Source organism: Corvus cornix, chromosome 1A (genome assembly GCF_000738735.6).
Source record: "Corvus cornix cornix isolate S_Up_H32 chromosome 1A, ASM73873v5, whole genome shotgun sequence".
In the NCBI taxonomy this organism is placed as follows: Eukaryota; Metazoa; Chordata; class Aves; order Passeriformes; family Corvidae; genus Corvus; species Corvus cornix.
The window spans coordinates 43,892,092-43,920,049 of record NC_047057.1 but is presented as its reverse complement, the minus strand read 5'-3'; the positions used below and the strand labels follow the sequence as shown (position 1 = coordinate 43,920,049).

Genomic DNA, 27,958 nt, shown 5'->3' with positions numbered 1-27,958 from the left:
GAAACAGCCTGAAAAAAAAAGATGGAAAAAAGGAAGTCTCCTCCCATGCTAAAAGCATAAGGCCACTCACGGACAACCTGTGGTGGTAATAGAAAGGTTTTGTAAGCAGGAGTGGAAGTAGTGGAAGCCAGGCTTTGAAATTTCAGAGCATTGGTCTTTCCATTAACTGCTCATGTGGGAGAAATGCCTGGCAAAATCCCAACAGAAGAGCTTGTGGCCTCTTTTCACTTATCCTTTTTCTCCTTTCTTATGTAGGATGAAATGTAGAAGATCTGATCTCTGATTCTGCCCTGCTTTTCTCTTGGTGACAGGAAAGCAGTCAAGACTATCTAACTAAAGGAGCAGTGTTTGTTATCCATTTAAATCTGGGCTTGTGGATTACTCTAACTCAAGCCACAAAAGAAAGCAAACATATAATGCCTGATATAAAATGACCAACAATGACTTCTATACATGTCATACCTATGTGATTATTTCTCTGTGTTTGCTGATTCATACAATGCTACTCTACAGCACAGAGATTTCAAACAGTACCCCAGCGGTGTTAACCAAGTTTGCAGCAGTTTGCCAGCTAAACCTACTGAAGTCTCGTGCTAATCAACAACGTTTGGCTGCTAACGTTGTTTGCACTGTTCGTTAGCAAAGGTACTGAAGATCATCATTTTGTGCAAACCTTTGTGTTGGCAGACAGTCGAAATAATACTAAGAGCTGCTTTGGCAAATTTAGTTGGGCTTCCAGAAACACCTTTTTATAAGGTCCATCTAATGTGTATGGGCTCTGTGTCACCAGTGGGATATTCAGGATGAGCATTTTAGTAAGGGCCTTAAAGAAAACTGTCTTCAATATACTCTTTTTTCTAAAGCATATCTTTGGGTTCACAGGGAACCCAGCTGTTTGTACTGGTGTCCAGAACCTGCTGCCAAAGTTTTGTTGGAAAAAAGGAGCATTAGGTCAAATGCTTGTGTTACAACACTGTAGAAAAGATATTTATGAAGACTTTTTGAAGGAGGTTTAATCCATCTTTTTTAAAAAAATGAAATGGAAGATAGTTCAAAACTTTTCTATAAACATTGTAAGAAAACATTATAAACATGTAACAACATATATTTTTAAAAATAAATTACTTCTTCCTCTCTATTATCCTATCTCCTACAGTGGCAGGATAATATTTAGGCATGTGATGAGGTTTAACTTCAGAATCTTGTACTTTATGATGATCTTGATTCAGAAACTGCTTCTCAGCCATAGGGAACACTTGCTGACTGTGGTACAACCTAATGACATAGACTACCTGTTCAAATTTGACTCCTGTAGCAGCAGATGCAGTCTTGTGCATCTTGACAGTGAGTGAGTGGCTGAATCTGCATCGGTTGAAATTATTTGCCCTATAAATTCTTTTATACTTAAGCATTCTTTCACCGTAAAAATTCTATACTGGCTTTTATGTCAATAAAAGATTAAGCCATATGATGATTTAGCCATGTGCCCTGTTAGTAGATTCTAAAGCAGGTTTAGAGCACAGATATTTCAGCACTTCCCAACCTGCAGTGTTGTGATTAAACTGTCTGCCTGCAATGCTGATGACTGGGGAAGGAGCAGCAAAGGGAACCTATCAGTAAACAAACTTTATTGTAGAAATCTTATCACAAATGTCAACATATAAAAGAAAATGTAACATAAAAATGCATATATTAATTCCCAGCTCACAGTGAAGTTCCACACGTGCAGGAGATGAATAGACTGGCTGGGCAGAGGACTAATGTGATATGTAACAGATCTGCTGCAGTTTTCCTTCTTTGATTCTGAGTTGGTCATTTAGTCAGTGAAACTTCACTGGCTGCTGTCAGTGTGAATTATGCCACTGACTGATGCAGAGTGGGAAGTCTCCCATGTTTGTGCCTATGCTATGCCCGAGTGAACTGGACTACTGATTGATCACTCACCCATTTCTATGAAGCTATGTTGTTACCTTTTGATAAGTGTGTGTGTGTCTCCTAGCCTGTCTAAAACTCCTATCATTGCTTTTGCAATGTATGATGTCTTAAGCCTATTAGGAAGCACTTAGCAGCTATCTTGCAAGAAGGACAGATGGGATAAATTTTGATGTCCAGCTAAGTGCAACATGGTCACCCCGCCTATATGATCTGTACATGTGTACACTTGGACCCATGTTAAGGGAAATGTAGGTCTGAGTCTCCTCTCCTCAGTCTTTCCTATATCTACCTCATGTATATGACTGAATTTGAAAGTTAAACCAAAGCATAATTTTGAGGTCAATATATTGTCTGTGCTTCATTTCCTCAGCTCCAAGACTGGATCAAATAGAACATTGCTGCTATTTCACTCCTAATAATTGTATCAAAGCAAATTAAAATGAAAGGCTGAAGTGCTTGAGTACTACTGTGACTGGGATCATGAAAGAATCATACACGATTGTACTGTAGTTGTGCTTGTTCCTATAGCAACATCCAGGCAAGGATCTCAAGGCTCTTTACAAGTATTCATGAATTAAGCCTGTGAGGTCAGGGATGGTGATTATTCTTGCTTACAAATAAGGAAATGCAGAGGTTGAACTGCTTGATCAAGGTCACACAAAAAATCTTCATCCAAGCCAAGAATAAAAGCTGACTCTGGTCTGTGCTTCAGTCACCAGCTGATATTCTCTGTTTGAAGGGCTGTACAGGGCTAAGGGGAATGCCTTGTACAAAGTCTACAGATTTGTTCATTCAAAATGTATGTTCCAGCTCAGATTGGCTCACTGAAGTGACCTTATATTTTTATCTCTTTGTCTATCTAAACTTTGCCCTTGTGAAAACATCATTATATCCAGTCAAAGCAGGAGTAACATGATTTTGACAAGAGTTTTGCAAATCTCTGACAAAGCAAAACTGAAGCCTATGCTAAAAAATTTTAATAATCTTTGCATGTGCGATTGCTAATTCTTCAGTGGCAATTAGATGAAAAGATCCAGTACATACCTGGTTAATTTCAGTGACTACATAGACAAAAAAACCCCAAATGTATTTTTACTAAGAACAACTATGAATTTTCTCTGGAGTTACCACAGCAATATTGTACTATATAATGAAAAAATACGGTTGATAGACAACAACAAATAAAAGTGCACTTTCCTGAGTTTCTTTTTAAATCACAGGAAGGGAAAAACTGTAAACTCTTAAAGTTTTTTTTTGTTATCCAGCCTCTGTTCCTCCCTCTGCACATAGTGCTAGCCAGTGCCAGAATGTTGTGAGCTGAGATAGAGGAGAACGACAGCCACACTTTTTAAACTCCATTATCCCCCTGGATGCTGTTTGTAGGATCAAAGAGTGGAAAATAGCAAATGTACTCTTAGGAATGTCCTTTTCTAGTCTGGGCTACATCGTATAAAATACTTTCTTGCTTCCTGATCTCTTAGGCATATAGATGTCTGGCACAAGTCATGGTTTTTCTAGATACCGTTCCTTACAGTTATTAGGTGGATGTTGGGCTGCTTGTTAGCTATACCCTTGTGGTCATGCTCTTTTTTTTTTGTCTGGGGTGCCGTGACTGAGAATTTTACACTCCTTGGAGGAAAGGTTTGCTACTGTTTTTTCAAGATCGTTGGCTATGTTGGAGTTCTGCTGAAGAACAAATCAGCTGGGTGAATGGCGGTAATTTAGTGAGGAAAAGTTTTGTGAGAGTCGAGGATCAGGTTTAGCAATGTTTGTAAATCTAACTAAAATGTTCACAGAAGCACTAAGCAGAAAGGAGGCTTATTGGACTGGCTTTATTGCTTAAAAGGGGTAAAAGTGGGGGTGGGTTAAGGACAGAAAGGGGGAGGATCAGCACTTCCCCCTAAAAGATAAAGCAGTCCTGGAAGTGAATAGCTATATATATATATACTTATATATATCCCAGTCTGAATGAATATCTGATAATTTTCTCAGCTTCTCAGAAATCTCGCATACATGAGCATTAAAATCTGTGAAACCCTGCAAGGATAAAGTGCAAATGTCACATAGGGTCTGCAATCAATCTGAATTTTGATCACTTTGTTGAGTGACAGCTGCACCTCAGCTGTTGCTGTGCCCTCTGAGCTGGGCAGTCAGAGATGGGGATGACTCAGTCTCAGTGTATGGTGCTACTTCTTATTTTTTTTCAGTTTACTTTTCAAATGTTTCACTAGCCTTTTTTTGAAATTTTTGTAGCAATCAGACTTGCTTGAGAATTTGTATGTAGCCAAATGACTCAGGATTACCAGTCCCTCCCTTGCCTTAGAAAGGACCATTTTGTACAGTGTCTATTGGGCTACTCAGCCTGGCTTTTCAGATGATTTTGACTGTAGATCCAGGTATGCTTATGTTTTACGAGTCAGAGAAAATGAAATGGAAGAAATGTAGCAATAGAACTTTGACTCTCTGCTTGACAATCTCAGGTGCAGGCCATTAGTGCTTCCTTTCAAAAACTATATCCACATTAATCTCTCAGAGGTCTTTACAGTTGTGGCAACAAAAGTTTAGGTGGGAATACTTTAAAGAAATGCTATTACTGGCTTTACTTTAAAAAGATCTACTGATCTTTTAGTGCATTGAGGTTTTTGAGAAAAGATGGCTGCTTCTGGATATTTACAGTTTTACTCTGCTTTCACAGGTTGGAGACGAAGCAACCCACTGTAATGATACCTGTAGGGAAGTCCACCTTTTATTTAATTTGCTTGCTCTCCTGCTGCTTTTGAAGGAAGGAAATTCTGCTTGCCACTGTCAGCATGTTGCAGCTTGATGGGAGATGGATAGTTTAGGAAGTGCTGAGTAGAGATTTGATTCTGCTGAGTACATTGGGTCCATGATCCATGGTCCAGGGTTTCACCTCCTGGGAATGCAAATGCCCAGTGTTTCCCAGAATAACCTGAAATTTCTCCCAACGTTGAGCAAGGTACATCAGTGAGGTAAAAGGCACCAAAGGAACTCCTTGTTGCATTTGGAAATAGATTAATAAATGTCACAGACAGTACTCTAGTAGTTAACTATATGTCAGTGTGAAGTTATGAACCTCTTTGTCTAGCCACCACACACAGCTGATAAATCTAATGGAGAGAAAGGCTTTGCAGAATGTACAGCTGGGGTCCTGATAACTGGTCTTTGAGGCATTTTCCTAAATGTCAGCTGAGTTGCCACCCAAACTCAGATGCACTTTGTTTGAAGCATCCTCTTCTGAACTCTTGTAGTCAGAGAAGATCCCAGTCAGATGAGTGTACCTGTTATTCTCCTGCAGCCTTGATGATCAACTAAAGTACAGGATCAAACTTACCTTGCTACTATTAAATGCAGCCTATCACTATATATAACTTTCTGATAGTTGAAAGTGCTTTTATGAAATGCATTCCTGGAGCTAAGTAGCTCTTAAACAAGTACAGGAGCCAGCTTATTGGTAAATTAGGTCCTCTCTTGCTGATCAGATGTACCTTATTCTGAGAAGATTCATGAGATGATTTCTAAATTTTCTTAGCAGCTTCAGTGCAAATCCTTCATATCTGTAGTGAGTAGTTATGAAACTTTATCAGGGATAATGGGGGATGCAAGCTTATCTCTAGTTTATGTGGAGACTAACCTGGTGAGTAAGAAGACCAACACGAGAACAATGGTGTCTGTGGAATATACCACAGCTGCCCACCATACATGATATTATTTTTCCTGTTGTGGTAGGGCAGAGAATGCAGTGGACTAGCAGAACCTTAATAAAAGCTGAATGCACCAGATTCTCGTCTTTCATGCCTGGTAATGCCTCCATGCATGGTCTGATTTAAACAAACCTAGTAAACAGTCTGAAGCAAAATACTGCACAGACATCATGTGGCCTTTAGAGAGAAACTGGTGGACGAAATTCTACACTCAGGCTGTCACTCACTCCGTTGTTGACACAACTGTTTGGGGGATTGTGAACTGGATCAGGCAACCAGATAAGGTTAAAAATAATGCAAATGAAAAGGGATCAGGAGACGGTACCAGCTTACTTCTGTGGAAGGGGGAAGGTTTTGCACTTCTTCCCTGAACTGAGCTGTGCTTTGCACTGTCTCTCTCCCTCTCCTGGACAACAGCTTCAATATTTGTCAAACCCTTCTGGAGCAGATGTAGCTCACTAGGTAGAGCAGCAGAAAACTATCCAACCCTGTTTTTTACTCTGCCATTTTAGCACATTAAATTATCTCTAAGGAGGGTCTGGTGAGTACCAGAGCTAGTAGGAGATAAACAGCAGAAGCATGACCTCCTGCTCATAGTCCTGCTATTAGTTTAGCTCAGTGTACCTCTGGAAACCCTGTGCAAATAATTGTGTCATTGCATGTGGGGTAGGGAGGAGCACCAATGCTAAGCAAAACAAATGGCTATGAGAGAGGGCAGAGGAGAATTCCACTGCCAAAATCCCCTGATTCGTGAAACTGAGGTGTCAGCATGAGATAGAAGGGCAGCCCTTGTCTTTCTGTATCAGTGTGTAAAAATCAGGAGACTAAGAGGTTTGGAGAAGTCTTCGTACTGAGAACCTGAAGTGCTGTATTTAGGACTAGCTGTACGACTTTGAAAGAAGTGAGGAGTTGAAAGTGAAATAACAAATGGAGATTGTTAAGTAAATGAAGAGTTCTCCCCTTTAAAAACAAAGATAATTAGTGGAAAATAAAATTTACATTTGTTTATAGAATGATTCTTCTCTATCTTATCACTGCCTAGAAAATAATTAATTTCTTATTTAAATTACAAATTCCGGTTAATAACACAGACTGGTGGACAGACAGCCCTTGCTGAATTTCCTCTAAACACATTCTGCATGTTGATCTTGTCCTTCTACCTTTGATGATCTATCTTTGCCCCCTAGGGACCATCACCAATGGACCAGTTGTACTAAATTCATAGTATGTCAGCAAACTTAATTTCTTTCCCATTACAGTGATGGCTGTTCAATTAGGAGAAGCAAGCTAACCATGGCACACTGAACTGAATTAGGAGTGTGTGGATGTAACTAGGATTTTTTCAGTCCTGGAGACTCAGCCAATTGTCATTAAGGTGAAAGCATTAAACTCGGAGGTTAACTAACACCAGTTTAAATTAATAACTAAAACGCAGTGCCTAGTCTACGTCTGCTCAATGCTGCTCAGAGTGAACATGTAGCTTTAAACTGGTTCTTAAATACAGAGGCTAAATAAGCTCACTACCACTTGTGACATTACCACAGCCCATTTATGAACAGTATTTGTACTGGTGATTTCACAAGGGAAATAAAGACTGGACATGTCTACAGGAGACATTAAACTTGTTGTGTGGATGGAGAATGTCATTCTTCAGTTATCTATTTTTACCATAATATTGATCCCAATTTATTTGCGATGCACATCAAAGATGAATGGTGAAATATGACCTTTGCACGAAAGTACATTGATGCACAGAAATGAGGACATGATTTGATGAGACAGGAATGTTGATGGAAACACATCTTTATGGGAGTGCTCCATCTTCCTGGTGGTGCTAAAAACCCTGTCAGAATGAAGGTGCTACTCCTGATGCAGATCAGCTCTTTGATCTGCTGCTCAGTGTAACCCCATTTTCATTGGCGTGACATAAGAGGGGCAGAGGGGAACAGCTGTGTTTTCTCAGTTGTGCCACTGAAGATCTTTTGTCATTAGCCTACAGCCAGAGCACTAGAAACAACTTTATCCACCTTCAGCTCTCATCTAAATAGTGAACCAGTTGTTCCTGTACTTGTGCTGCTCTTCACTCTTTTCTTTCAGCTGTACTGTGGTAATCTGTGTGAGGCTGACCATAAACTGATCAGTGAAATGATTCAGGTTGAAAACCCATTCCCATTCCATATTTGAATATTTGAAGTTCTGTCTCTTCAGTTGATATGGTATTAAACAACAGTCCTGTACAGGTAGCTGTACAGCACGAATAAGAAGAAAAAACAGTTGGCCAAAGATAAAGGACTGGAAATCTTCACTATGGGTTTGCTTGTGGGTAAAAATGTGAATAGAACTACCCATTAAGTGTAAGGTGCAGTTTAAAATCAGCTTAGTTTATTAAAACAGTACGGTTTTGTAGTAAGGGTATTCTTGCATTTTACATCTTTGTCTGTGAGGCAGGTTTCAATCACTCACTGATATTCATGGAGAGGTTTGTACCAGTTTGCCTATGTGGGCTTGAAATTGGTGCTCTAGTCATACAGATTGTTCAAATTATTTTCTCCTTGCTTAGTTAAAAGAATTGATCATTTTTCTCCTAATTGCCCTTTTATAACACTGAAGAAAATTCTGCTTTATGATTATCCTGTTGATCAGCTTCTTTTCTTTTGAGTTGATAGGGCTCTGATAGGGTGCACAATGTTCATCAATCTGATACAGAAAGAAGCAGCTGTGGTGGTGTGATTTTAATAGTTACCTAATATCTACATCCAAGGCGAACTCAGGGTGACACATCCTTGGAAAGGTTCCTAGTGAAAACTGTCCTGGAGTTTTCATATCCAGCAAACAAAATAACCCAGGGCAAGATTTGTCAGTTACTGCAATCTGAGAAGAGGCAGCTTGGAAAAACAAACTGGACATTGCTGTAGGAAGGAAATCATGCCAGTGCGTTCTGTGAGAGACTGGGCGCATGATGAGGGTGAGGATTCTCAGACATGCCTTCCTCAGGGGTATTTGGATGGGTCATTGAGGTCAAAAGAATTAAAAAAGTCATGGTTATACTCAGTGTCGGTGACATGTCTTGCAGCAATAGAACATTCAAATCCTTTGCAGTGCTCTCATTTTAAAAATTATGTCCCTTCAATCATTAACATTGGGTAGATCATGGAGTCCATATCTCCTTGAAATTTAAAGGTATCTTCTTTGCCTCAGTTTTATTTTCCTATCTAGTCTAATTTTAAAACTTCTAGTTAACATGACAGCTGGTACCAACAACATGCCAATTACTGAACTTCCTGTAGTGTGAGAGGAACAAAGCACACCATTTTTTGAGAGCATTTAAAACTTCCGTGTGGTGAGTACACGAGTGTAGCCTCCATTATTTTCTCTTCAATAATTACTTCAATCTTGTACTTTTGTATAATGATACGAATAAAAATCTGCAGTGCAGCTGAAGAATAGCCTAGGTGAATACTTTTTCACAAAGCAGGTAAAAGTTCCTCCTCAAATTGAAAGCTATGGTATTTTTCTTAAAACTCACCCTTTTTTATTAGGCACTGAAGAGGCTTTTCTCCTAAATGAGACTATATTGGGTTAACTTTAGCAAGGAACAAGAGCGAATCTTAAGTAAGAACTGACACTACTTTTCCATAGCTTAAGCACAGGGGCTGCATTTTTGTAAGGGATATCAGTGCTGCACCAGAACCCCCAGCATCGTACATATGGTGTTGCAAAGGAATCCAAACTCCTTGACAACAAAGCTGGAGAATATTCCCATAAACTTCTTTCTCACAAAGAACAAAACAAATAATTTCAAATTTATGGGTTCTCCTACACTATCCCTTGCTATAATTTCATTGCTATGCTTGTGTTATATTTTTATTTTGCTAAAGCTATATAAATCCTGGTTAGAAAACCTTTGCCAAAGATTTCACTGCACAATCTCTTAACTCATGGTCAGTTTTTAATAAAAGCATAATGCATAACATTTCCTAATAGTATATTCATTCTTTACAAGCACTTCTTTTGGGATAGATGTGAAGAAATAATACACACATGCTATTTTTTTCCTATTATGTCAGATATTATATCTGATTTAAAAGTTTTGTGGCTGTTTTCATATTTCTGGGTGCTAAAGTAGACTGTGGCAATCCTGTGTACGGGATGTTAAATTATATGCAGTGGTCATTATGTTAGGGTGGTGGAAAGATGAGATAACATGGCTGTGATTTTACCTAACTGTAAAAATTTTAAGTTTTTTAAAAGTGAATGTTAATTTGAAATATCCTGTCTTCTGAAAAAATATGATTAAAAAAAATAATATTGTAAAATAGTAATATATTGCATTTGCTTTTGTTGTTTGCTTTGTGAAGGGGTAGGAGGTTCACAGAAAGTAGTTTAACTCAGAAATACTTAGGATTTATGTTTATTTAATATTTGAAAGGGTTTTATTTTGCATTGACCAACTACAAGCTCATGTTGACAATATGTCATTATTTTTGCAGCTGCTCCCTTATGTGTTAGCAAACTAAGATATGTCTTGGACCATCATATCACTTGATTATTATTAGCCTTAACCAAAATATAATACCTAACGGATTTGGAAAACTGTGGTTCTTGGACATATTTAAATATGGAGCCCCTTCAAATATTTAGATGTTGACCTGTCCATTTGCCTATTGGAAAGTCAACAATAGCCACCACATGACTAGGTTAAAATAATCAATATCTTATCTTTAGACATAGTGAGTAATGAACAAGCGTATTATGTATCTTGCAAAATACATCATTAGTGTTTATTCTTAACATGGTTCTTAGATATTGAAAATACTAAACATATTGTCTGTTGTGCATAAACATTTATGCAATTAGTTCTGCAAACAAGCGCAAACAATGTTCTTAATAAGGAGTATTCAGTTATTCCCACAGCATTTCCTAAAGGCCTACCTGAATTAGCGTCACATACTAAACCGGTGTATTTTTTCCCAATACAAGAGATCCTCTGTGTATTTGAATGATCAGCTTGTATGAATTTGGCAGCCTGAGCTGGAACCCACATGTTGTCATGCCAGTGAGCCAGCACTCTTCAGGAGTATTGCTGAACTCATCCGTACTTGATATTTTTTTTCCTGTGAAAATCTGCGCTGAGGTTACTATCCTGAAGTAAAGGACCTGTGTGAGTGACAGTGGCCTTACCATTAGTCTCTCTTATTTTATGGGCCCATCTCTGGTTAGGTGTTTGGTTCTTGTAAAGAGCCAGAAGAAGCAGAAGACCAGGCACAAGCTCTGCAGGTCTGCTGAAATGAGGTAATCCCAGATATGCCCATTTGTATCAATAACACAAAGTAACTGATGAACTTTAGAAGACAGTAGGTCACGTTGTTGTGCTAAAGGCTAAGAGTGTATTGTTTTTGTCTCATAGCTGATAAACTCTGAAGCTGACTGTTGTATTTGGCCCTTACTTAATCTCTTCTCAGTTATACTGGGTTCCTTATCACCAGATCACAATGTAAAAGAAAATCTCACCAATCCACTCACTGCAAAGGCACCAAAAAACTGTCTCACCACAGCCTCACCAAAGTCATCATCAGAGGCAATCTTCCCACAAACCCCATGTATCAGTACTGGAATCAAACTGCCAGAACAACAAATGCAAAACTAATACACAGATTTCTACAACAAGGAGAAGCATCACTTATCTTTTACCTGTCCCCACTCTGTCCTATCATCCCCCATCTGGCTATATTTCCAATCTAATCTGCTTAGTCCTCTTATTCTTCTCTCTGATACTACTGTAACTGAGAAAAAATCAGAGTCACTGTCTCCAAAATGTAGTTATCTTGTATTTGATACTTTTGGTTTGGACCTGTAGAAAGATCTGCAAAGTCCCTGAAAAGTTGTCTGCTTCTCTTCCGACCAGTACTTACCCTAATGAAAGATTTTGCTACTTCTTACCACCTTTCCCTTTGTAGCAGAGATTACATATTTCTTGCTTTGCTTGCTTTGGATTAAGGAAAATAAGGAAAATAGTTACAGAATTATTTTTAGCCTGGATCAGTTGAATGATGGAGTTCACTGAACTGCCCTACAGTTGTGTCCATACAACTGATGAGCTGTGTTGAAGGAATAGCGTTTGATAGATGGGAGCACGGATGGGAACTTCTTAAGGCAGCTGCTCTACGTCATTATCTATCTCAATACCTCTCTCCATACCTATGTCAATCTCAGCTCTATCTCAGTGCTTCTCAGTATTAACTGGGGATGTTAATTAACAGCTTTAAATACAAGTGCTCTGATTTTGTAGCCAGCCCAGGGTGTGTTTGTAAATGTCAATATCCCAATTCATTTGCCTAAAGAGACATGAATACTAAGAAAATTCAAATACTTTGGTAAGCAATATCCAAACACTCCTGAGTTTTGAATGCTTCAAAGAGACCATTATTGTCCTTTGAGGGGTAATGTAAACATCAAACTGATGACTATTTTTTGTGAATAGCAAAACTTCCCAAAAATGCAGTTTTAGGAGGAGTGAAGGTAATCCTTTTTAGGTCCTATGCTCAAAAATTTTCCCATATAAAAGGAAAATAATAGAAATTGCACATATTTTGTTTTGTAACTTAGAAAGTTTAAAAATTGGGTTTTGAAGTGGCATGGTGATTTGGAAATTTTCCTCTTTTTTATGATTTTAACAGAAAATGTGTTATTCTAGAGATGAAGCAAAATACCATTTTTTAGCATGAGTAAAATATTCTGGATGAACTTGAAAGAAATATCCACATGTTGGCCAATTCTAGGAACAAAAAGCGTAGAAATATGAAGCTGCTCATGGCTGTCTGAAATTTCAAATTCAGTATATATGTATGTATTATATACATACACCAAGCCATATATTGCACTCACAGCCATTTTGAGCAGCAAAACAGTTGCAGAAGCAGCCAGAAATTGGTCTTCTTTTGTTTGAACGGGAGTTGAAAAATTAACTTTGGATCTAAACAATATATTTCTTATGGTAGAGGTATATGTGTTCTTTGTATTCCTTAGACTAGAACTTTGGGGAATTTATACCCTGTAGGACTTTTTGAACAGGACAGTGACAAAACTGAGGATGGCTATTAATTGATACAAGCAGTGCCAGTTATTCTGATGTATCTACTGAATTTCTTCAATATTCCCCTAGTTTCATCTCTATGGCTCCCATGTAAGAGGAGTAGCTGGTTTCACCTTTCTGGTTGCCTTGCCTATATCCCCTTCATGGGACTGTGATTTTTTTTTAATGATATGAACATCTGTTCATGCTGGAACAGTACCTTTTCTAATTGAATTCACAACATTGTGTCTATTGAGATTAATCCTTTTGATAGGGGTTTTCTGTACAATCAGTATGGACAAGAATGAAAGGAACTCCCCGGAGATTATTATTATTATACCCCTCATGTCACTGAGAAAATTGAAACTTAAGCAGATTTTGACTTTCTTGAAGTCACCCAGAACTGAACCTTCTTCCCACTAGCATTTGCTACACCTCTGCACCAAGAAGAGTCAGAAAAGTTCTTGATGGCACAAGAATCAGCCATAGAAATATGTTTATACAGGACAGAATGAGCTCTGAAGAAAAGTGGAAAAATGTTTTTGCTCTTAGCATTTAAAACTCTGGTTTATAAACATTTGTATTTGATTAACTTCACCCTCAATAATAGCTCTGACTAAGCTTGCAATCCATAATTTTGAGACCACAAAGGACTAAAAAATACAGAATGTCAGAGTTGACATTCTGGAAATGTGTAAAGGAAAGGATAAACAAATAAAACCAGCCCCCACATTTTGTGAAGGAACGTTCTGTGCACTGAACTGCAGTCACGGGACTCACTTAAAATGGTAAGGAATAGTGAGCAGTATGAATTACTGAATGTTGTATAATCTTTGTGCATGAATAAAAGAATGAAGAGGATGTCTCTGGAAGAAAAGCAAATGTCACATTAGGAGGAAAAAGCTGATACAAATCATCAGTCAAACATCAATATGTGATACAATCTAATCCAATCTGAGGACTGCTAGAGCTCTGCTAACTCAAAAGCAGTAGTCTCCCAAGGCTCACTGCATGCACAGTTAATTCCACAAACAATACCTTCTTCCAAAATGTGATTAAATATGACTAAGTTAAGGAACTGCTATAAATTGCTCCCAGAGGAGTTATTTATCAGCCAGATAGCCGAATATTACTGCCAGATAGTATGAAGAATATATCTGCATCTCTGCTTTCACCTTTATAAAGAAGAAATTATACTTTTGTTGAAGCTTTTGGAGAACTAAGGACACACTGCTGAATGACATTTAGGTGTTGCTGTTATTAAAATTGCCTATATGCCAGGTTAGCTATATATGGTATTGAGTCTATGCTAGACTACAAAAAAATTACCAGATGAGTTCTCAAAAAGATTTAGAAAAAGTTTTAGGCTTAAATCCTATTTCCAAAATTGAGCTGAAAGGAGGATTTATCTAATCAAGCTTTGGTATCTGGAAATGAGCTACCTCTGAATTCAGGGAAGAGAAGTGGTAACATTTTATAGTACGCCCAATGCACTAGATGTGCATTTCATCCTGAAGGTGACATTAAAAACAGGTCAAGAGTGACTTTTTTGACCAGCTCAGGACTTTTCTTCACACATCTAATCCAGGGTGATGAATTCTACACATGGCCATCTAGGGATTTATTCAGGAAGTTCTACCAACAGCTGTCAATCAGTTATTTCTTTCTCAAGGCCTAGATTTGTTCAGAAGGAATTTTCATGCAAAGGAATTAGGGAATGTATAACTAATTTGGCCTGTAGCCTAGGGTTCAAGTCTTCTTGAAGGTCCAAAAGAGTAGGTTTCTAAGTCATTCTGGCACTTTCAGTATGTTTATTTTCAGTGCTTTTGGAAAAGACACTGCTTTACATAACAGAACAGTAATTCAGTCTTGTCAAATACAAATCTTTTTCATGTTCACAGTACCCATTGCTGAGTTTTTGTCACATAATTCTGAACCATCTTTTCACATCTGCTGATGAACCCTTTAGAGAAAAAAAAATGCACAAGTAGAGAAGGCAATTCAGTTCCATCTGCAGGATTCACATCCTAACAAAAACATCAGATGGAAAAGGTCAGTGAACTGAAAGTCTTTTCTTGGCAATGGAGGTAGGAGGTCCAGAAGAGTTTCTGAAAATAGAAAATGTAAAACAAATCATAAATGTAAATCAAAAGAACATCATGTTCATGTTTATCTTGCAGATGAAACTAGAATTTCACAAACCTTTATGCACAATTGAAAGGGGGTTTAAGACAACCTGTTGTCTGCCTACGATATGAACAGCTGTTTGTAAGAGAATTTTCCACATAAGTCACTACAGAAAAAGAGTAAGGTGTTGACAGCCTGATGGATGAGTTTGGCTGGTGTGGTGCCCATCCAGTTGTACAACAAACACTTTCATGTACAGTAAGTGCCACACACGTTCGGATTGCCTCTAATGTATTTCTTCTAAAGTTATACATGGGAACCAGAAGACAACTTAAGTTCCTAAAGAGCAAGTCACTCATCTCCTAAATGCTCTGTCATTAAAAAGTGTAGTGAAAGTTCAAACTGAACTTAGGAAATGCTCTTTATGTGAAAGGTTGCACCTGTTAATATGTGGAAAGGATCATACTGCTGTGCACATGGAGCTAAAACATAAGGGAAGGTCCCATTGCTAAGTAGAATTGCACCCTGTTTCCTAGCACACATTGTTTAAATTAGTTTGCATTGACTGGGATCTAAAATCGCAGGAGTCTCATCCATTTGGTTTGTGTATGGAACTTCGTGTGACTGCAGTACAAACAAAAAAATCTTCAAGCCACAGTTTATATGAAGGAAAAGAAAGACATTTTCTTCTTTATTTTTTACTTGCCAAAGGACAGATATGTGACTGTTTCTGCTAAACTTTTCCCGAACATTTCCTTCTAAAAGAGAAACAGACTACCACTCCAACATGGTAGACACTTGATCTGTTAACCAGTCCCGGTCTATTAGGGTATGGAATTGCAAATACGTCCTTTGTTTAAGTCCTGCTGCTAGGTGGCTCAGCGGCTGTATGCAAGTCATCTAACTTCCACGAAGTTACATGCATATCCATGCATACCATGGCAAATGCCTGCAGCTGGCTGGTTTAACCTCAGGCTGGAAGTGACTTACAGAAAAAAAAGGAATTGAGCTCCTTAACTACTCCATTCCTCTGTTGTTGTATTTGCAAAGTTGCTGTTATATTTAGCATTTACCTGCTTTTGCAAACTATTGTGAGGCATCAGCAAGCTGAGTCTGCCTCTGTACAGAGTGTTCTCTTGCTATGAGCTGACCAGCTAAAACGTGACTGTCGTCACCAGCCTGGCAAATACAAAAGCAAGACAAGAGATTTTCCCTCTCCTGTTTCTTGACTGCATAGGGTAAGAGTTTTCATTTTCCTAATAAATATTCAATAATGTATTTTTCATATATATATATATATATATATGCTTAACCTATATCAAGCAAACCTTTGGGATCTCTCTGGCAGGGATTATTAATCTTACAGAAGGAAAATAAGTTTTACCCCTATTTTTATTGTAGGGGTAGGACAGCACGTGACACTTAGTTTAGCTCCACAGTGGAGGCACCTGAGAGTATGTAATTACCTTCCTTTCCTTGCTGGGGTAGCCTCCAGTGATACCTGCAGGGTGAAAGGTTTTTGTAGGTGCTTCTGCCTTGTTCTGCCCCAGGCCCTTCTAAGAGTTTTTCTACCCCCAGGAAAAGAGCCTTTTTGCTGTGTCACACTAGTAGAAGGCGAAGTACTCTGATACCTGCTTAATCCCTGTAGCCATGCAAGGAAAGAAGACAGATCTATCTTCATTTTACAGATGTGAAAATGGACAAGGATTTGGAAAAGGCCTCAAGGTGTATCTGGGCTGGATGCAGAACTGAATTACTTCTATCAGATGTATTCTTCTGGTTATATATTTGCAGCACTCCTGTCTGGCAGGATACAAAAGAAGGTAAAATTTCTTTTGACATCAATATTTTTAATAAGAAGTTAACAGGAATGATCCTCACCATGTTGGAAGGTATGCCATATTTTAACTACATGTCTCTGGCACACCTGATTTTTTTTTTTTTTTTGCTTCTTAGATAACTTTTTCCTCCTTTGGTTTTTCCAGGAAATTTTGAATGCTTGCTCTGAAGAGAGATCAATATTTTTCTGCTTCTTTTGACCACTAGAAACTCCATACTGTGCTGCAATCTCATGGGCAGCTGGAATATTGGCTACTGTGCTAGCTAGTTAATTAGGTTGTTGTGGTAGGGGTTCAGGAGGAAGCATGTATTTCTGTGGAGGTATTTCTAAGATATTGGTACCATCATTAACTGCTTAATTCTTCTTTCCTGCAGAAACAAATGAAAAACAGTGACAGCACTGACTACAAAAATGATGACATTAGAAAATGTGTCATGAAACTGGAGATCTCCCCAAACACTGATTTATAATTACAAACACTTTCTTTTGCAATATGCTATATCTCACTGAATGGGTTAGAATCAAAGCCCTGGGCTTGCTAAAGATTATTGTAATTGTAATATCTGATTGTATTGTAATTATCTGATTGTAAATCTAGAGTAATTCAAATGCAAAGAAGTCATTCTTGAGTCATCCATGCCCCACCAGATCTTTTACTGGCTTGACAAACTGTTCAAATTACACTGATACTGTGCTCTGTGCATAGACAAAACGGGGCTTTAAGCCAAGGTTTCCAAGTCTCACATGCAGTGAGCTGAAACAAAATGTAAACTCTGAGTGTGACACAGCAAAACATTATTGGCTTTGAGCAAAGGAGGCACGTTGCCACAATTGCCTTATTACTGTGTGTCACAAAACTTCACCAGTGCCTACACAAGTTGCTCAAACATGAATTAAAAGTGGCTCAGCAAGACAGCCGGTGTTTTCACTGTCATTTGGGCATAAGGGCACACAGGCTCCTCACCTTCCTCCCTGCTTGATACAGACATGCACAGCTTTTGTTCCCCATGGCACAGTTTAAAGTTGTTTCCAACACTGATCTTCCTTGGTGACTCTGCAGAGAACGGGTTTGATCTTCACTGTTGGACTGAATGACCATGTCAGCAAGGTGCTGGGCAGAGTCACTCCCTGGTGACCATTTCTGCAGAGAGGGAACAGTCCTCAGCCATGCAGGTAAAGCTAAGTGGGCTCACAGACAGCAGCCTTGGTCACAAAGCAGACATAAAGAGCTAAAATGCAGTGAATACTGTATCAATTCTTTTTTATCAATCTTCCTGTTATCAAAGGAAGCAAAAGTTGCCATAATGAAGAGTACCATTCTTAACTACATATATATAGCTGCATGCATAAGATGTAAGACATTCAGAAAAGAGGAAACAGTTTGGAGACTGCTGTCTGCCAAAATTCTGCACTAATTTTGTAAAGTAACGTATTTTGTACTTGTGGATTACTTTGCAAATGAAGCAACTGCAATGAATGTTTTGGTGTATAATAGAAATAGGACTACAGTAAGAACTTGATATAGGACTGAAGAAGTAAGTTATGGACCATAAATACAGTACGTCCTGTAGTAGAGGTCAGCTATTTTATGCATACTAAGTAATACTAACCAATCCTAAAACATGAGGAAACATCCAATTCAGATGATTTACCCCATCAGATGTTGTCATCTGTTAGGTCAGATCCTTTTGATAATGTTACAAGAACAAATCTATTTTTATCCAGCTCTGTTCAAATATCATTCACTAGCTCTGCAAGTGCTTTGGTCCAAAGCCTGAATGAACAGGTGTAAGAACATTACCTGACCAAATATGAACTCATGTATTTTATATATTGTACGTGCTCACACTTTTATTTTATAAGATGAGTTCACTGTCCCTGGCATTTTACTTGCACTGTTTCTGTCTTGTCTGTGGAAATCTGAAATGAAAGAAAGCAACACTAGTATCCTCTAAGCCTTCATGATGACAAGCAAGTAAAAACTAACTGAAAGATGAGAGGTTTTTTCCTCTTAGCTGATGTAGGGAACTAAAACTAAAGTTTATTTTGATCTTTTAGTCTTCAGGAATAAACTAAAACAGTTATTCACAACTGTTTGGTTTTGTCTATGTTGCTATTTTTGTTAAATCTAAAGTTTTTGCCTACCAAACCTACTGAGAAATATAAGAACACTTTAAAATTCTCTGTAAGGTATGTTTTTTCCAAGAAAGAACATAAGATACAAGCAGAATGTTCATGGTTTTAAGGACACTGTGTGGGGGTGTATGTGTCTTTTTAGTTTTCAGCAAAGATTTTGGAAGGAAGTATATTATCGTTATACATTCTATAAAGATCTTTGCACTTCATGTATGGACTTTGTTTAATGAAAGCCTGGGAATTTCATGTCTGTAGACACACCTTTCTTTTCTTGCATAGCTCAGGGTGCCTAAAGCTACTAAAATTTATTCTAAGGTTCATTGGTAAGACACAAAGAAATTATATATAGACAAAATGCAAACACAAGACACATTTTGGAAATGTTAGATCCCGTAACTTTTAGACATGCTAGAGTCAAATGACTAAATGTGTAATTTTTAACAAGGATTTGATAGCAGAGTAGCAGTATGACGTTGGCAAGCAAGCTCTGTTCCTTGTTTGGAGGTGGCTCATAGCTACCATGTGTATAAGGGTGGAAGTTTTAGCAAGGATTTTTAGCAAAGTCTGTTAAAGTCGGAGCTGACCACCCTTCCAGTTCAACCAGGGCCAGCACTTTTTACTGAAGCAAAGTTAAAGCTAATGGAGCTGATTTATTCAAGCCAATAATCTAAATGAAAGCATTAAACCTGTATAGAAGTACAACTCCAGGAGAGGTAGATAGCACTGTGTGGTGTTAAGTCTCCACAACATGTCCTGGTATGGCTTTGTGTATCAGTTGCTCAGAACTGTGAGAAGTCTTAGCGGTTTTGGCTGTACTTTTCCATTGCTGATGGAAAACTTGAGGTGGAAAACTTCGACAAACAGCAGCCAAGTGATTGAGTCATTTCTGAAAGGAAAGCTAAGGGAAGAATATGTTGCTTTATTCCTTAAAAATATTATTGAAAGTTGTCTCTGTTGTGTTGTAGTGTGGCCTAGAAACTGGGGAAAATGACAGAAGGAATGGGAGGTAGCTGGATGACAGAGTGGGGAGTCATGGAGATGGTGCAAGAAGAGGGAGAGAATAAAGAGGGAAGCTGAGTCTGGAGAGAAAAATGGCTTGAGATGATTATAAGCAGGAACTTCAGTAGGCAAAAAGGAGGACAGGTGGGCCACAGGGATGTAGAAGAGAGTTCACATGTCAAAGTCAAGGATCGAAGCTGCTTTGGAGAAACCCTGACAGAAAGGGAGATTGGGCAGGGTCACTGAAGACAAAACAGGATCCAAGTAACTTGTACACATCTGAGCAAGAAATTGGGAGGATATTCCACCTGGGAGTTGTTGGGAGAGCAATGGCTTTGGAAGGAAGGGAAAGGAAGAGAGCTGAGAGTGGCTTAACAAGGGCAGTGGGACTGATACAAGAGGCTTGCTGGAGAAAGAGAAGTTGCTATTACAGAAAGCCTTATGCATGCATAGGACAGATAAGAAGTGCTGTGAACAAAATCCAAAAAGAGTGGGTGGGAGTTTTACCTGTCAGAACGCATTCTTCTTTCTGCTATCCCTGAATTACCTTTTCCATCAGCCACTAATGGTAGTAAATGTCACCTGAAAAAGCAAATATCTTGCAACCTCTTCTGCTGGTTTACTGGCAGGAAGGCAGCTTATCTGGCTCAGGAGCATGGGCCTGTGCTTTGGGTCCTGGAGTCTTGGCTCATGGATGGTGGTAGATACTTGTGACCGGCACACAGGAGTTGTAGTGATTTAGTTCTGTTCTGTTCCGGCTTTGATTTGAGAAGAGAATAGGAAATTATACTCAAAGACCCAAATCAAATGCCTCAAAGTTCCTAAGCAGTACAAAAGTCTGCTCTGAAATCAGACAGAATAATTTCCTAATGCACTTTCTTTTCCTCTGCCTCCCTACTGAATTTATTTCATGATACTCCCATGACATGATGGGGCTTTTGTATCCTCTCTTTATCTGCACTAATTTATGACTGATGTGCGCAGGAGCTGATATTTCAGAGTACTCAGTGTTTGGTACTGCTGATACTCAAAGTAAAGCATCCACATAAATCAACTACAAGCTGACTCTTTAGCTCTGCTTCAAATTACAACCCACAATCTCAAGCCACATATGGGAAGATAAGGAACATGCAGTTGCTAAAAAATAGTGAAAAGTGTGATTTAAATGGCCTGTCTGGTGCTGCAGAAGAACTCCATGACAAAAAGCCATGTTCATTTACTTTCATTGTGACACCTTCTGTTTTCTTCAAATTTACCTTTTATCACTTGCCAATTTTTGCAACAAATGATATAGAGGGTAAAAAAGAGTGTCCAGAAATGTAGCCTTCATCTCTACATTGTCTGGATTTTGTCCCAGAGGAAAGTCATGTAGTAAACTGAGTAAGGCAAGGGCCCCAAAAAACTGTTATGTAATAATATCTTTTAAGAACTTAACTCAGTGTACAGATAATCCTAAACTCAACATCATGTCATAAACTCAGGTGCTTCTGGAGACTGGCAGATCCTTAGAAAAACAGGCTTAAAGTTTTGGCTGGAGAGCTTTGTGAAAACCAGGCCATGCCCTATAATGTGTCCTTTGCTGTTACTGCTACAGGAAGATTGGAATAAAAAATAATTACATGAGTCTCTGCTTTTATTTTGCAAGTGCATTATTAAATGTAAATATACTCAGAAAAATCTCTTAACCTGAGACCAGAGTTTTCTATAATTTTTATTCTTATGTTAAATGTGTTCAATTTACCTAGCCTAATGACTACTGCCTCTGCTTCCAATCCAGCAAATTCAACCTACGCCATACAAAATTAAGTGATAATATTATAGGACCATTCCAAGCTGGGTTTTATAAGAGTGGACAAGTGCTGGTACAGCAGGCATGTTTATGTATTTGCTCCCACATTCCTCTTGGAATCTGAATCGTCCAAATGCTGTTGTTAGCTGTGACTCTTTTGACCTGATGTGCCCCATGTGGTTGGGTTGGTGCATAAATAGGGATAGTAGTTCTGCTCAGCACCTGAAGAAAGCGTACTTTTCCATAGCACATTCCCAAGTCTCACTCCAGTGGGCAACATACTCCTGCCTGTGGCAAGACAGCAGTTGTTGGCTTTGTCCTGTAACTTGATGCAGTGGGAGGATTGGCCATCTCTCCCAGCCTGTTCTTGTGGAGCTTTGGCCCAGCCTGGCCACTGTCAGGAAATGTGAGTCCCGTGGTCAGAGTTGTGGCAGCTGGCATGTTAGTGGAGAGAGAAGACTAGAAATAAATTTTCTCCCCTCCAGCTGATTCATCTCTGCCATTCCACTGAACGAAACATTTTATGAATGTCAATTAAGCTATGAAATAACCCCTGAACACTCTGGAAGCAGACAAGTAGAGTATTCAGGTATGCATGCCTGAGTCACTGCATGCATAGAGTCACTTCAGTACCTATAATTGTACTTTAGGAGGTGAACACCTGAGGCAAAGTCATTAAGAAATTACAGTTATGTAGATAAACGTCATGCTTTGTTTTTAAATGTGCAATGCATTTAAAGCAAAAAGGTGCTGAATTGTTAGAATGGCCAGCACTGTCTGCTCAGAGTAGGAGGGTACAGAAAATTTTTTCTGTAGTTAATTGGTAAAAGTTTTGTATTTTTAAAGGGGGGGGAGCTATTCAAATGTAAAAGGGAATTATTTGAAAGAGACAGATCAGAAACAGGGAACTGAACCACAGGACTAAAAGGTTACAGGAGAGGAGTGAGTGTGGAGCATAGAAACCTCAACAGGGAGAACCAGGGGAGAATGGATTTATAGAAACACTGTCTTTTTTCCTAAGTGGTTTTTCTGGTTGGTGTTTCTGAGCTACCTTCCTCAGACTCTTCAGCAATGGTTGATAAACCTGCTGGAATTTGTAACACTTGTGTTACAAATTACTGGTTCGCATAAAGAGGATAAGTGTTTAACAGCAGCACATCGCTTTTGTGTGGGGAAACCTAATCCAGGTATCAAAACATTTGGTCCTGAAGGAAATACACTGGCCTTCACTTTTACCTCACCTGCTTGCATTTCAGAACAGTGTTTGGATACAGCTTTGAGATGCATGAAGCACATAGATAAAAGCATATTCCCAAGGCATAGATTTTCGTCATAGCAATGTGAAAACTTACAGCCAGAAGTGCTTCAATAAAGCAATACCAAATGCAGAATTACCTCTGTTGTCTTCCAGTGAAGTTACTGCACTAGGAGAAATTTGATCTTTTGCCAAGGAGGTGCTGACTCTGTAATTGTTTCCCAGTCATCAAACTTTGTGGGTGGGAATTTACCCTATTGATGTATTTTTATGCCAGGTGTCACATTCCATTTGTGAAAGACAAACACCTGTATCCTTAACAAGGCTGGTTGCTGCTTCATTGCTCTTCCTGACAGTGATGTGATCCTGTGGTTTGTGTGTCTTTCCATGGTTTAAGAAAGACCTTTCCTTTAAGAAAGACCATGAACAATGATCACACTTCAGAAAAGCAGGTAAACAAATAAACAAGTACTCAGTGGAGGACAATGATATAGATCTCTTTAGCTTTTACTTTAGTATTTTCTTCTTCATTGGCAACTTTATTCCATTGTAATTTTATAAGCAGCTTGTAGGAATGAACAGAGACTTAGGATGTCCCACGAGCATTCTGCCTACGTGAAGAATGTTCACTATCAGTCAAATGGTTGAAAATAAAAGGAAACCTTGTACTGATCCTCATTAATATGTAATAAGATGGACTGTCTTTTTGTCTTGGAGACACAGACCACTTTCTCCTGTAATAGACAACATCTGCAAAGAAGAGAAAACTATGTAGGAGCAGCGGTGTATTTGCCATAACCAGAATTGCTCTGAGGCAGTGGTGCCTGTGCTTTCAGCCTGGGCAGACACATGGCTTCTGATAACTGTGTGATAAAGAAAGGTGTGTCCCTTCCCCTGTCAGAGAAGTGGCCATGTATATATGTCACATTCTCAGAATCTACCTGCCCTGTCACCTAGCTGCCATATGTGCAGGTTCATGTGAAATGAGTCATGGCTGAAGGCTGCGTGTGTGTCCTGTTATGTGGCCACACCGGTTTGCTCTGTCCTGTGACCACTGCACAGTGTGTCCTATGGCCAGAGGTTGCACATCTGTCTTGGAGGATGTGCCTCCACAGTCCCACTGTGCACCTTTCTTGTGGCATGGTGAGACCTGCCTTTAGGCTACAGGCAAGGTGAAGGCACACAGTGGAAAGTCTGTGACACTTTTAGAAGAAGTGGTTGGTTCAGGCTTTCCAAGTGATCACCTGATTTGTGGCTTGCTGCCTCTCTGCGCTTCAGGGACACTGTGTGAAATGGTGCTAAGACTGGGCTGTGGCCTGGATGAACTGCTTGGCGTGCTGTGTTCAGCTCATGAGCTCACCACCCCTGCACTAAAACCACTCTGACTCACTAGCTAGAATTTCATCCATTAGTGTAATTAAAAAGTAAAAAGAAATTAAGCAAGGTTAATGAGAGTTCTTTAATAATCTCTGTAGATATGTCTAAACCAGAAATACAAAAATAATTTCATTTTAGAATAATCAGACTTTATTTAACTGGAGTTTCAAAAGTGACTATGTTTTGAAAACTTAACAAGCTGGGTTTAACCGAACACCAAATTCCAAAGCAAAGGTCATGACTTGTTATTAAACACATAGTCTCAATATTTTTTCTCATGTTAGGAGTGCAAACAGATGTTTTGAAGGAGTAACACATTCAAGTTGTTTTGTAAACAAGAAACTGGAAAGAGAATGCCTGTCTGTTTTTGCCTTGTGTCTTCTGAGGAAGGAAGGAAGGCCAGCAAAGGGACATGTTCAGATTTTCCTGAAAGGGGGACTGACTGTGAGCAGGAAAACCAAACTATATCTATTACTTTCCTAGTCCTCTTGTCTCCTCATTTTACCCTGGATTCTGCTTGGATACATAAGAAGCTTGCTTTTTACTGTTCTAAATCCCAGATGTCACCTTGTTGTTATGCAAAAAGGCTACAAGTATATTGAAACCTGAAAAGCATACAGAGTTTGGGCTGATGTGTAGGTGCTGGACTCTCCTGATTTATCTGAATCATATTGGAAAATGTATCAGAAACTGGGAAAGACGTAGTTATTTAGTACACTTCACTGTGAAACCCTATCTGCAGACAGATTCACCTGGGAAACCAACACCCAGAGTCAGGCATTGGCTAGGATCTAGCAGAGTGCTTGATTGCTTGGAAGTTTTGGCAAAGCTTCAGACTGTTATCCCTTCCCCCAAACTGTGGGTCCATTCAGAGGCTGAGGATGGCTGAGCTCTGGGACTCTGTCTACTGTAACAGTAACTATAATAAGGATAAAGTGCTTGAAATCATGGAACTGCCTGCTTAAATGTGGTTAGGCCTAGGAATGATTGGATGGGTTTATGTGAAATAAAAATATCAAGAAACTTTGTAAACAAGTCAGTTCCCGTTTTTATTTTATTGCAAAGCATGCCTCTCTGGACTTCAAATTCTGCTTGGGTGGAAAGGTCAAAAGGCCAGGTGTGTTCTTAGGCTGTCCATTATTAGTTACTGGGATGGAAAGCCTTGGGGTGGGGATCTGCTGGCATGATGATTTTCAGTCTCCTGCTCCTGGCTGCATGACACTGCTTCTTTGCTTATGTGACTTAGCTACCTGTATGCTGATTTAGCTCACTGAAGCAGCAGAGAAAAATCTGCTTTTCAATTACATTTTTTAGATTAGTTTTCTGCCTCTTCAGTAAGAAAAATTAGTTCATTGAAAAGCAGAACAAGGCAAGAAAAAAGACCAGATGATCAAAAATTGTATGAGACAGTTTGGATGCCCCTCCTCTTGTTGCTGTGTGATGTTAGATATACTCAGCTTGCCTTGACTTGGGAATTGCCCTGTAAGTATGATCTGTATGTTGATGTGGAGAAGGTGTTTTTCACTTATGCTTCTGAAAATAGCCACATGCCTAACTGCATGTGACATTCCCTTCAGACTTCTCTTTGTGTGAGGACTGTTCAGGTTAGCACAAATCCTTAGAGTGCCATGTGTATGGATGCAAAAGGGGATATGAGTTAAACAGGATTATTTTGACAAACGTGAACATAGAGCATGTACAGTTAAGCAGGCAGGAAGGAATGGGATCCTCAGATGGGAAATAGAGAGTTGAGGCTAGGAACCTTTTAACTGGAGCATTAGCTTTGTTCAGAGCCCAAACTTTGTAGACAGACAAAGGTGATGTAATATTCCCAGGAGCTGGAAATTACTTCACCTTAAACGGTCATTTAACTCCCAGAGGAAATGTCTTCAGGTGAAATACATTTTGAAAATATTAGTGGGAGGATTTTGATTTTTATCATGACTTTTATTTAGAAGCCATAAATATAAAGCTTATTTCTGGCACTCCAGAAAATCAGTTGGGTTCCATAATGTCACAGAATTGATGCAGAAGATTGCTTCTGCATACCTGTTCAGTGGAAGCACTGGCATTAGAGATTAAAAATCACTTTCTTCTTTTCTAACAAGTCCTTTTTAACAGCTTGATAGGTATTGCTATGTGATGGCTTCAGGAAACTGCTGTTATAAAAAGCAAGGAATCCTTGTATCAGCTGAACCTGGGGATGGAGGGCTGACCCTACAGGGTAGGTGCTCAATGCTCTCCCTTGCTGGGAAACAAGTGCAAGAAGTGCTGTAAAAGCAGAGAAGTCTGTTGCAGTGTGCCCTGACAGGCAGACTGTGTCTTGTAAGGATGCTGCTCCCTAACTCTACAGGATGATGCATGTCAGTGGATAACACTGACATTAAGTGGCAGAGAAACCTGATAATTTGTCTGAACTTTCACAGAAGATGGGATAATAAGTGATTTATTTGTATTTCTGCTCATTTAAAGTAGTGTGTAAGTATGGCAAAGAGCTAGCAAGTTAAACTTTATCAATAATAACCTCTCCTCTAGCACAGATAGTTCTTCAACTTTTTCTGTAGGAGTGGGATACCCTACAGCCAATGACTACCATGAGGGCTGAGGTGACAGCCCTGAGCTGCGGAGTCATTTAGAGGAAAGCAGTGGAACTGGCTGTAGTACTGACAAATTAATTTCCACCCTCTGGAAAATATAATTGATTTCCCCTCTGTGTCTTTGGGCCAGGAAGAAATATGCAGAACAACGAGATTAGAAACAGATGGATTTACTGTTAAGTTAGGAGTCGGAAATCCTGCATTTTTTCAGCATTTTAGGAAGTGGAATCAAAACATTTTTCAAGTTCTTTGCACATTCAATGTTGCACTGCTCTGTACAGTTGATGCACATAAGCCTTTCCCAAATACTATAGACATTAGCAACATCTCTCCAGTAACTGAAAGAGGATACAACTTTATCAAGAATGTCAAGCATTTGTAGAAGCAGATAGTTTGAAAACACACTAGCTTCACCTCGCCAGGTGGCTAAGTTTGCTTGATTGTGTTGACAGGGGAGTAAAGCAATACAATGCATTACGTAATTTGTTCCAGTAACCAGATGGGACTGGTTGGTACTGGCTGAGCAGACTAGGCTGTTCCTGCACCTTTCCTCTCACCAGCTTTTATCTTCATTCATCCTGTCTTCCCTTCTTTACGAGTAGCAGAAATGGCTCCCTTATACACTTCTTTCTACCTCTAACTCTGCTCTGAAATACTATGATCTTGCAATGACTGCAAAGCATTGTAGCTCAAGCATTACTGTCTGTCAAGAAAATCAGAAAAGTGGAGAAGCAGGAACATAACAGCAGGACAGGATATGCAGATGAGTCCTAGAAAAGCTGTCTCCCAGGAAGTGGAACAGGACCTGTAACTCTGAGAGCTCAAAGGGAAAGAGGAGCACAGCAATCTGACATAGGAGGCACTGCTGATTGCAATGCAATTGCTGACAGTGGAAACAGCCTCTATGTTTAGGTAGTGTCAGGCAGAAAAAGGTGTCAGGAAACAGGTAAACAGGCAAGGAAGGTGTGGCCACTTTCCTGTTTGCATCTCACTTACTTCTTTTGGCGTGACTGTTATGCATGCAGAAATCTGCACGACTTCTTTTATTGGGGTTGTCCAGGAGAGCAGTGAAGAGGCTGTGCCATTATCCACAATGCCCTGTGTCTCAT

General features: G+C 39.2%; 1 long non-coding RNA gene across 1 annotated transcript in view; it reads left to right on the top strand.

The window, feature by feature from the left end:
• LOC120411972 overlaps nt 1–27,958 on the top strand; it is a 129,055-nt gene that overhangs the window by 38,826 nt on the left and 62,271 nt on the right. The window contains exons 9-10 of the long non-coding RNA XR_005604608.1: nt 16,545–16,679; nt 17,757–17,869. This is a non-coding gene — a long non-coding RNA (uncharacterized LOC120411972). The remainder of the gene's footprint in view (nt 1–16,544; nt 16,680–17,756; nt 17,870–27,958) is intronic.